This window comes from Pavona decussata, unplaced genomic scaffold (genome assembly GCF_977016875.1).
Source record: "Pavona decussata unplaced genomic scaffold, jaPavDecu1.1 SCAFFOLD_237, whole genome shotgun sequence".
In the NCBI taxonomy this organism is placed as follows: domain Eukaryota; kingdom Metazoa; phylum Cnidaria; class Anthozoa; order Scleractinia; family Agariciidae; genus Pavona; species Pavona decussata.
This window is the reverse complement of record NW_028145642.1, coordinates 1,099,946-1,111,490: the sequence shown is the minus strand read 5'-3', so window position 1 is coordinate 1,111,490 and position 11,545 is coordinate 1,099,946. Positions and strand designations below refer to the sequence as shown.

Sequence of the window (11,545 nt, the reverse complement as noted above, 5' to 3'; positions counted from 1 at the left end):
ATCTTTTTTCATTGTTTAGCATTATTGGTAGTTGACATAGCAGTTTTTTGGTTTGTTGTTTGTAGTCATGGTGATCATGAGTGATCATACCTTTTATGCTTACAACTGATTTACCATCCAGTCCTCACATTGAACAGTTCCATAAATAGAATACATGTTGTTAATATTTGCCCAAATTATGTGATTATGTGTTGATCACTCATAGATGATGTAGTTGACTTGTCATATCTCGTGCTGAGAGATGCTCGATTCACAGAAGCAGAAACTCACAAAACACCAAAAGTGCAGATTTTCGCTGTCTAGTAATGGGATTTACCAGTCTATTAAAATAGAAATTACTGCAAAATATTTGTTTTTATTGTTCATGGCTGTATTTCCCATGTTCCTCACTGAGGGATGGGGGGGGGGAGGGGGTGTATAAAAATGCAGACTTGATCAGTTTGTTAAAAACATTGGAACGTAAAGTCACTTCATGCCCATTTTAAGTTCTGGTTGAACAGGAAAATCGTTCCATCAGTTCAGGTATCCCTTTCTTGAATTTCACTTAGGGCTTCAAGGGCTCTGATATATATGTCTATACCAAAGCTTTCTGGCTCAGCTAACGGATTAACGAGGTGACCAAATTCTTTAAACACGTTTTCATCAAGGGGGTTAAAAATGTCATCAGCAACCACTGACCCATGCTCCTCCAGTAGTGTTGGCCCCTCAGGATCATTTCCATAATATTCCATGTTGCAGGGTGTTGGCTCATTTGATGTGGGATCTGTATAGTGCCGGTTGATCATACCATTTGCCCACATCCTATTCGGAGACCAGTTGTGTTCAGTTCTTACTGGTCGCAAATTTGATGCACTGCAGAATTCATCAAGAGCGAAATTAATTCTTGGCAGAAATACACAGTGCAAGAGAAACATTTCAGTGACATTATTCGTGTGTAAGTACCCTCCTTCCTCTAGTGCATAAAATACTCAATAGAAGAGGAAGGATACACACCTGAACACATCCCTCCAAAGATGTTCAATTCTTTGATTCCGTGTAGAGGATCCTGCAATAAAGCTTCCCCTCCCTTCACCCCTCTCTTGGATCATAAACTGGGCAACCAACACATTTTCACCTCCATGATCACCACGGACACCAGATGGCACGTCATACTGGATAACGGCATTTTCAAATGAATGCATAACGGTATCCAACCGATTGTTGGTTGAACACTTCAGGAAGGTAATCATTCTTGAGAACCCATCGATACATCCATGAATCACAAAGCCCCATCGTATTAGCCTGTGGTGTCCATAAATATGCCACAAGGAATTAGGCCACGGCACACTGTAAACTCTGCGTGTTATGACTGCTGCCCATCGCAGGGCGGTGTTTGCGGGATCGACTCTATTAATGGCAGGGCGCACTTGATCCCGTTGTACGAGGTACCCCAAAGACCGTATATGTCCTATGATATAGGATTGCCCAGTAGTTACCCCATGGCGTGATATGTATCCTCTTATGAAAGTGGACCACCTTCCAGAGTTTAATCTGTACTCCACCACTCTCCGTTGAATGGTCCATCGGGAAACGTGCAGCACGCGAGCTATTTGTAATTACAAATTGTGGTTTTCCTGCTCCACTGACGGTGACAGAACACGAACCCATATCGGCCATGCTTGTAGTTCTCCCTCCAATTTCAGCCATCCTATTCCACCAATACAAGTGAATTTTAGAAAAGCATGCACAAAGTTCTTGGAACTGGTCAATACTCGCCATATTTACAACAGCGTCTGAAACACTTCTAAGAACTGATAACGTCATGTCCAACTGATTGAATAACACTGCTGCTGAGGGAAAGTCCAAGTTAACATTCAAACTATTGCACTCGCAGATGTTGAGTAGGGGGAAAAGCCTTGAAAAAAAGTCTTCCCACAGGGATTCGCTGAGGGCATCATCTTCGTCCATCGCCATGTTTAAGCCAAGTGACCAGGCCTTATGATACCACGTGATTTTATCAAAATATTTTTTTATCGAACGAATGTTTTTTTGGAATGAATTTTTTTTATCAAATGAAAATATATTTCATCGAATGAAAATATATTTTATGGAACGAAGGTATATTTTATCGAATGAAAATATATTTTTTCAAATATATTTTATAGAATGAAAATATATTTTATCAAATGAAAATATATTTTTTTCGAATTTTGCTACATTTCGGCAACCATACACCTGCAAGAGATTAGTGAGCGAAGAACAGTGGGTGCCAACCAGAGAAACAAGAAACATACATCTAACAGAAAAGGAAAGGAAGGTCCAACAAGTCAAAAACAAAATCTATGGCAAAATATTACAACTTGCTGAATGTTGTAATTTTAATTAGAAGAAACATCCTCATGGTTATTTACGCAACCTAAGCAGTTGGCGAAAGAAAGCCTGAATAAATTCAGACTTGAACCCATGACGCTTGCGATGCCAGTGCAGTGTTCTGTACCAACTGAGCTATACACCCATGAAAGATGAATAAAGAGAGAAAGATTAAGTAGCAGAAAGATGGTTGCAGTTATTATGTACTCACAATATGACCAGCTCCCAGTTGGCTTGATAGCTCAGCTCCATTCTTGCAAAATGAATGTAACTGGGAGAAACGTTCCGTTGTGCCAATGTTTTGATCTACTGAAAGTTTGACACCAACTGCTTTTGCAAGGCAACCCTGACTCCAACAATATGCAAATATCCATACAAAATTTGTTTGCATTCTTAACAACTTATTCCATGCATTCTGGTTTGCTGTGTTAGCAACACTGTACATGTCTGATCAAAATTTTTACCACAAATTAACATTTGTCTTTAACTGTCCAAAATGGCAAAAGAAAAACGTTTCTTGTCATTCTTCTGCAGTTTCAAAATTAAGCCCTAATCAGAGAGACATACTGTAGGGCTTAAAAAGAAACAAACACACATTTGCTTAAGTTTTACCTTGTAAACACTCCTACTAACACATTAACTTAGGACTACTCCATTTTCTTGTGGCCTAGTTTTAGTTTAGCTATTTGTGATTATGTATCTGTGGACAAAAATGACCTCTGCCGACAGAAAACATAAAAAAATTGAATTGTACTTCTGTCACAGCATGTCTAGCTTGACAGGCCATATATTAGCATGCGCGCCCTTCCCATTTTGTATTCATTTGTTCACTTGAACATATGGCGATTAAAGAAGATTACCGAGGAAACTCATACATGTTTCTGGACTCCACTCTTTGACAACTTCATCCAGTAACAAAGAAAATAAGGATCATTTTGCTTTTGTGCAAGAAAAACAAAAGTCCCCCTCATACTTGTCACAATAAATTCCTCTTGTTCTGCCTCTTTTTTGGGTCCTCTTATTTCCCGGGCCGTGAAGCACCAAGTTAAGTTCTAGATGTGCTCTTTTTAATTCATTTATTTTTTTTGTTGCTGTTGTCCAAAGACTTCATTTGTGACCAAAAAACGTGTCAAATGTTAGAAAGCAGATGCAAGACAAATGAATAAAAATATGACTTTGGAATTCATGAAGAAAAGTACTTCGGGAAGTCTTAATGAGTACTTTTAACTTATTTCTGTCCAGACCTGTGAATATCCGCACTTGAAGAGTGATGACCAAAACATTTGCAAAAGTTTGCATTACATGAGATTGCCACAATATTGGAAAGCATAAAACACTTGAATGTGGCCTACACTGCATATTCTCTTCCTCACCTTCTTTTGATTCAACGGTTGCTTTAAGTGCATTGAGGGTTTTGGAACCATCACAACAAAAAACTGATGGCAATGATAGCATGTCGAGAGGCGAAGAAAGCGATCTATATTGTCAGCTGCAGTATACAAGGTACAAGTTGAGGAAAATCTGTACTGTGTGACTGTGTCATTGCATTAGCACATGTCTGAAATGTAATGAAATGTCATTTATGTTTCGAAATCTTGCTTCTTGCTTCAGATAAGTGCCAGGATTTATATTTGAGTATAGGGAGATCCATATATTTGAAGAAAAGGGGTTTTTGGGACAACGGAGGAAAAAAACCTTTTGGGGCTCCTAACCAAAGAAATTTGGTTGTGTATAAGGATGTACCTTCTAATAAATTCTTTATTCATTATTTTTCAGCCAAAAGTGCTGGACCACAGGGAACATTTTCTCGGTTATCTAGCTGCTAGGCATTTCCTTATAATTATATATAACATATATTCAGAGTGAAGTATAATCGTATGTTCTATGTGTTAAGTCTTTAATAAAAAACAATTTGAAAATTTTTGAAAATAGAAGGAAATGTAAAATAAAGTTGTTGTTGTTGTTGACGCTTTGATTATGAGCTTACGCAGCGTTAAGTCAAATATGGCCCGAGTTGAAGCTGCTATCAGCTTCTTGTTAAAATATGGACTGTGTTACAGTTTAACAGTTTCCACTTAACACTTTCTTATTTAAGTTATGTTAAATTCAAACACCTATTGTTTACACACGCATACAATAGTACCTGTTAGTGGTATTTGTTGTTTCGTCTGTATAACACTATCTGTGTGCTCTTGATGGGAAGGAGAATTCTCTCATTGTGATCCTGTTCAGTTGGTGCTATCCTTGGTTTTTTCTTATAACCTCCCTCTCCTTCCTCTTCTGCTACTTCTCCCACCACTGGGCACCCTAAAAAGAGATAATATATTTTGTAACGTTTTGCTAGTTTCACAAGAGTATGTATATTAGGTTGCATAATACTGCTGAAGTATTTAAGGCATGCTTGTAAGGTGCTCCAAGAGGCTAGTACACTATTTAAGGTTTGTTTAGTTATGCAAGAGCCATTCGAGGCATCTCTTTCAACCGTAGTTTTTTATGCCATGTCAGGTTCTGAAACAGCGAGCGTCCCTCAAGCGTCTTTGGAAGCTAACAACACCGGAGACTCTGCTCAACCGAGTGCTCTTTCCTCGGATACATCCTTATCAAACACTGAAACTTTGCAGTTATTTTCCCAACTTTTGGATGTCAAATTTGATCAAAAGTTCGCTGCCTTTAAGCGCGATTTCGAGGACAAAGAAGCTGCCATACAATCGCAGCTTAAGAAGCTGAAAACCGAATCATAGGCTTCAAGGGAAACAAAGTAAAGTACGACCTTTACATCTCTTTGCACGACTTAGTGGACGGTGCCATTAAGAGCATCTCAAAAGGAAACCTTTCAGCAGCAATTTCCGAACTTGAATCGGTAAAGACACTTATTACAAAACGAAACAAGCTTATTCCCTTTGCAGATAAGAGTCCTGAGGGCTGGACAGCCATTGAAGAGTACGAATCAGATGAGTTGGCAGAGGATTCTGAGGATGAAAAGAGGCTTCATTCAGCAGAAAGACAGGCATTGGCCAAGATCCGCGAGAAGAAGCATAGGAATTCTTCTGCCCAACCTAGCTATACAAGTACCCGTCAGCCATCAAGTGAAGTTTCTTCTGCTGGTTCTTCCAATGCTCTTCCTGTTAATCAGCAGCTTTTTCGTGGGCAGTCCTTTCGCGAGCATCGACCTCAACCTTTGGACCAGTGCTTCAGTTGCGGACAGAGAGGTCATTGGGCAAATTCAACTTCCTGCCCCAGCCGCCTTAGAGGAACCGTTGCAGTCCCTTCAAGCAGCAAGGTCGCAAACTGACAAACACAATGTGGCATTAAAGAGATTAGGGAAAGATGAGTATAATTCACTGAATTTGGTTGCATGCTTAAATGACTTTGATCCAGTGGAACTTTTTGAGAACTCTGTTGATGCGTCTGATTTATCTAGTGATGTAATAAGTCCCGAATATCAGGAGGGGGTTCCTATCGTTAAGTTAAAGGTAGTCTTCAGCGCAATGTAGCTTTTTGGGAGCATATAGGTGCTTCTCGTTTCATTCGCATACAAAGAGGTATAAGATCCCCTTTATTTACACTCCACCCGCAGCGAGCTTTGGCAATTATCGATCTGCCACTCAGCATAGTGAATTTGTGGAACAAGCTATTTCTGATCTTCTTATAGCAGGCTCAGTGATTCAATGTGGGTGTGCCCCTACTATGGTTAGCCCCCTATCCATTTCCATTCAGGCTAATGATAAGAAAAGGCTCATATTAGACTTATGTTATCCAAATCAATTTGTTATGAAATCCAAGATTAAATTTGAGGACGCGAAAACCATGCTTTATTCCTTCATTGATTGTTCTCAGAATTGACTATTTTCCTTTGATATCAAATCTGGTTATCATCATATCGACATTTTTCCCCCAGATCAAGATTTTTTAGGCTTTTCCTGGTCTAAGGATGGTGTTGTTCGATTTTATAAATTTACTGTTTTGCCATTCAGTATTTCTACCGGGCCTTATATTTTAACAAAGGTTCTGAGGCCCTTAATATGCTATTAGCGTCTCCAGGCTATTAGAATAGTTGTTTATTTGGATGATGACCAAGGCGTATGTCCAACATTTCTAGACTGCTATTCCCTGTCTATGGGTGTGAAATCAGATTTGTCCCAAGCGGGCTTTATAGTGTAAAAGCATATGGGTCCCAGTTCAGTCTCTAAGATGGTTGGGCTATCAATGGGATTTAAAGCATAATTTGTTATCTATTCCTGTGGAGAAAATCGACAGGCTACTAGCGAGTATTGACATTGTGCTCCTTCAAAGTAGATTACCAGCCAGGCAATTGGCCTCTGTCACCGGAAGTATTATTTCTAATATGCTTGTTTTTGGTAATGTGTGTAAGCTGATGACCAAAAGTCTACACAGGGCTCTCGATTGCAGGCATGGGTGGGATTCCTGTGTTGAATTAGACCCATGCACTCGCAAAGAGTTAGAGTTTTGGAAGGATAACGTTTCTAACCTGAATTCTAGGTCGTTTCTCTATACTGTTCGTTAGCCATCTCACATCAATAAACAAGATGCCCGCTCCTATTCTGTGTTTTGTGACTATTTAGATTAGTTACAAAATATTTTATAATTGTTTCAGTGTGATTAGAATATAACAGAGAAATCTTACTGCCATACGAATGACATGTTGGAACATCTTATCTGTTTGAGTCACATTCTGCAACAACTGACAAAAAATCCGTTAATGCATAGCATATGAAGTTTGAAACCCTTCCATCATTTAATTGCTTACATACCTAGTGCTGCAAATAATTTTTTGTAAGGATGCAGAGACTTCTGAGCTGATTGGAAAATGAGGCTTTGTAAGTAAGTAAGTAAACTTTATTTATCCGGGGTGGCCCATCCAGCTACATGGCTGTTATCCAGAGGGGCCCTGGTAATAAACTGTGACAAATTAATATAAATATAAATTAATTTAAATAGTAAAGAAAAACTGACTTGTGCTGTTTTACATGCAAATGTTAAAAATGGTGGGTTTTAACAAAAAGTTTAAAAGGAGAAAGCGATTCTACTCTTCGAAATTTAGTAGGTAGTGGATTAAAAAGGATAGAACCCAAAAGTCTAAAGGTACATTTAAACCAATGCTAAGTTTAGCCTTGGGTAGTTGTACTGAGGTACTGAGCCATGTAAGCATTTAAAAACTAAAATACATTTGTGTATTTTGCGGTTTGTTTCTAAATCAAACCATCCTAATGTACTAAGACTATCTCTAGAGGAATCATGTCTTTGAATAATATGGGCAGCACAATTTTGCAACCGCTGCAAACTTTTGCTAGACGTAGCTGATAGTTCACCCCACGCAGTGTCAGTGTAACTTAGGATTAGCCCAATACGGGTATTATAGATACTTCACTGCTTTAAGATCAAGACAAGATCATAAAGTAGTGTCAACATGTTCTTTCCAATGAAGGTGTGTTGGACTTACCACAAATAAAGAAAAAACAGAGTACTGGCATATGCAAATGGACACCCACTTAAACAGGTGCCAGATTTTAAATACATACGCTCTTGGATATCCGCTACAGACAGGGATGTGAAAGTGAGGAAAGCATGTGCCTGGGATACAGTGAGGAAACTTGATGTCATCTAGAAATCTAACCTACCTGGTGAGCTGAAACTTACAAGGTCCCTCACCAAGATAGCCTTAGATGGGTGTTACACTAGAATGCAGTGTCACACACTCAATGTGAGTTGGAGTAGACAGATGACCAACAGTGAACTATACAGGGGGCTTACCTAAGATGTCAGAGGTTACAAGGAAAAGGTGCCCGAAAATTGCTGCTCATTGCTATAGGGATTACTGAGAGTGCATGCATCGTGTTCTGTTTTATGAACCATCGCATAACAGTAAGAGAAGAGGCAGGTCTGCCAGAATCTACATGGATTCTCTCATGTAGGACATAGGTTGCAATGTGGTAGAACAGAGGCATTGCATGCTGAACAAGAAGTTGTGTACTTCAGGGGTTCATCAAGAACCAATTAAGATTGACATGATGATGATGAAGTATTTTACATGTATATTATATTCATTGACAAGGTTAGAAAGAATGTGTAAGTAAGTAAGATCTTTATTGGGTAGACACAATTACCACCAAGGTAGTACTTTCCATTGTGGCCCCAAAATAAAAACAATTAAAATAAATCATGCCCATAGGACTCGCTAGCAGACTGCCTCAAATTCTGCCATAAAAATCTTTCAGGTTGAGCAGGGGACTGGGCTGAGTTGAAAGGACCGCAAGGTTTAGACATACAGTCAACTCATGATAACTTGAACCCTCGCTAACTCGAAACTCGTGCTTACTCAGACCAAATTGGATTTCCCCTTAGGTTCTGTCATACATTAACTGTAATTTTACCTTTGGTAACTCAAACCCTCCATAACTTGAACCTCCTGCTAACTCGAAGCAATTTTTGTTTCCCTTCTGGTCATTTTCTATATAATTTGACCGTTGATAACTCCAACTACGTTTTTTAAGCTGTGACAGGTCAAAACAAACAGTAGTATTATTTTATTACTATTTAAAAGCCTTTGTATTCTTTGGCTTTTTTCCCCTTTCTTGAACAAACAAAATGTGTCAGTCCAGTTAAAGTTCGTAGCACCTAGTCTTCTCCTGTTGCTTTGTTGTTGTTTTTTTTTGTTATGTTAAGTTCTGATTTTTAACTAGGAAATATTGTTCTATTTTCACTTTACTTCTGTATAATTAAAATTGATTCAAACGTGACACTGTATGAATGGAAATATTGAATTAGCACCCTTTTTTCTTCCTTATTTCCGGTCATTGATCTGAACTCCCGATAACACAAATCTTTTACAATTTCCGTTGAAAGTTCGAGTTATCGGGAGTCAATTGATGTAAAACCTAATGCTCTTGCATTTGATTAAGCCAAATTCTCTTCTACCTTGTCAATGAATATATATACATACATTAAACACATAGATGAATTCCATTCATATGAAATATACTGAAATTGCAGTCAGGAATGGACATAATGTAATCTAAAAGGAGTATGACACTGATACTGTTTTGCAACGTAAGAATTAAGAATTAATATACTGGCACTTTACTTAACTCTGTTTAACTTTATTTTTGTGTGTATTTATGTGTGTTTGTTCTTGTGTCCCTGACCTTAACATTTAAATATCTTTTCTTACAGCTGGCTGCCTGGCATTTTTAACTTTTAGGTTATTTCGGGCAGCCAGCACCCCTTTCATCTATTGTATGTATATATCTATATTTTGTTGTAATAATAATGGGGTGGAATAAGTATTGTTGTTGTTGTTTGTAAAACGTTGAAAACCAAACGTTTATAAAAACTTAACAAGACGTCTCAGCCGAAAATCTTCGGCCTTCGTCGGTTTAAAAAATGACAAATAAGCAAACACTTATCCAACGGTTCACAGTTTGCTACGATCACGACGCGTAACGAACGATCACCCCGCGAGAGAACAAATCACGTGAGCGAGCTATAAATTCCCGGATCATCAATATGTTCAATTCATTGCCCGCATTTCCGTCTTGCAGAGAATGCCAGGCCTCAAGGAAAAGTCTCTTGTGGTAATCACGTGCCTTGTTCTCTTGCGAAGTGATCGTTCGTTACGAGTCGTGATCATAGCACGCGCAAACTGTGAACCATTGGATAAGCGTTTGCTTATTTGTCATTTTTTAAACTGACGAAGACTGAAGATTTTCTGCCGAAACGTCTTGTCAAGTTTTTATAAACGTTTGGTTTTCATTGTTCTACAAGTCAGTGTCATACACATTTTTCATTTTAGATTGCATTGAATCCCATTCATCTTTGGAAAGTTAGCTGAATTTTTTATTTACAAACGTTCTCTAGTAATAATATTGCACAAAGCTGTTTGTGTGATATTTTGGAAAGCTTTTGCAATGGTGTAAAAGCAAAAATCCTGCGACAAGTTGTTTGCAAATTAGTCTTAACCAGACTGTGCATGTGCCCGAGCAGACATAGCACCTTCTTAAGTTTAGCAATTTGTGAGTGAAGGATAAGTTATCATGGCACGTTTGAAACCAGCAATAACCAAACACCTGGCCCCAGTTGTTCAAAGAGTAGACAACTTTTTCCAGCGGATAAGTTGCTATCCAGGAGATAAAATGTACTGGTTGGAGTACATTTTATCCGCTGGATAGCGACAACAACTGGGGCCTGTACGGTAACCTCAACCTAATTTATATTAACCTGCAACCTGCAGTTTACACTCTCCGTTAGTATGACAGTGGTGCATGGGGTTGGGCAGAAATTTTTCAAACTTTAGCCTACACATACTGTTCTCCCGAGCTGGCTTTGACAAGCTGCCAAGCCACCAAAGCACTAAAACGTTTCCATTATCATTGTAAATACACTCACTCTGATGTTATTTCCTGTAGAAAGGCAAAACCACTACGAGAATCCTTGAAATATTACAAATCTTCTGGGTCAAGTGAACATCCTCATCTACGCTAACATCATCTTCCTTCTCTGTTTATACATTTGTAGCAATTATGCGTGTTCTTTTGCTTTTTGCATGCTCCCTTGCAAGAAGATTTTCCGAGGAATGACGAGTCAAAAGGCCGTCCACCACTGAATCTGAGCCTTCTATACTACCACGTGCATTGCAGCGTGCAACCTTGGAGATGATTGTGGTTGTGTATGTTAAAATAACGCGCTCAAAAATTAACTTTACCGTAACAACCACAGACTACCCACAGGCAAAACCTGTTGATAGCTGATCTGTTGGTGGTGTTATGTTACATCGGCAAAGATCAGCCTGCGAAAAATCAATCTCGTACCCAGAGTTCTCAGGCTCTTTGTGCAGCGGTTGGTCACCAGGAGAGACTATGGGGAACTGGAATTTTATTACTGCAGGATTTCAGTGGTAAAAACAATGGAAGCCGTTACAGAGAAGTTAATTTAGATTGTTTTTTTTTTTGCGAAGTCCCCAGAGTCTCTCCTGGCGCCCACCGGCTGACCCCAGGTGGCCCAAGCTCAAGAAAATCTCTAAGTCCGTTGGTATAATGTACAGATTTCGTTTCATTTTGGTACTACAGTTTGGTCTTCTACTTATGTAACAAACTTAAATCGCATTTTTCTTCTTCAAAAACGAGCTGTGCGAGCTATGACAAATTCTAATCACCTTGCACCTTCTGCACCTTTATTTGCA

At 38.8% G+C, this 11,545-nt stretch overlaps 1 protein-coding gene and 2 pseudogenes across 2 annotated transcripts in view; 1 reads left to right on the top strand and 2 right to left on the bottom strand.

Moving 5' to 3' along the window:
• LOC146457785 (uncharacterized) overlaps positions 1-11,121 on the bottom strand; it is a 53,098-nt gene extending 41,977 nt beyond the window's left edge. The window contains exons 1-2 of one of the 2 annotated variants that reach the window (XM_085091536.1): positions 10,753-11,121; positions 4,493-4,656 (exon numbers count right to left, since the gene is read on the bottom strand). The gene's annotated coding sequence lies outside the window, so the exon portion shown is untranslated. Of the gene's footprint in view, positions 1-4,492; positions 4,657-5,421; positions 5,563-10,752 lie in introns of those variants that run through there. The other variant, XM_085091537.1, reaches the window with a different exon arrangement.
• On the bottom strand, positions 21-1,981 carry LOC146457787 (uncharacterized; annotated as a pseudogene).
• On the top strand, positions 4,691-6,875 carry LOC146457786 (uncharacterized; annotated as a pseudogene).
• Positions 11,122-11,545: the final 424 nt, after the last annotated feature.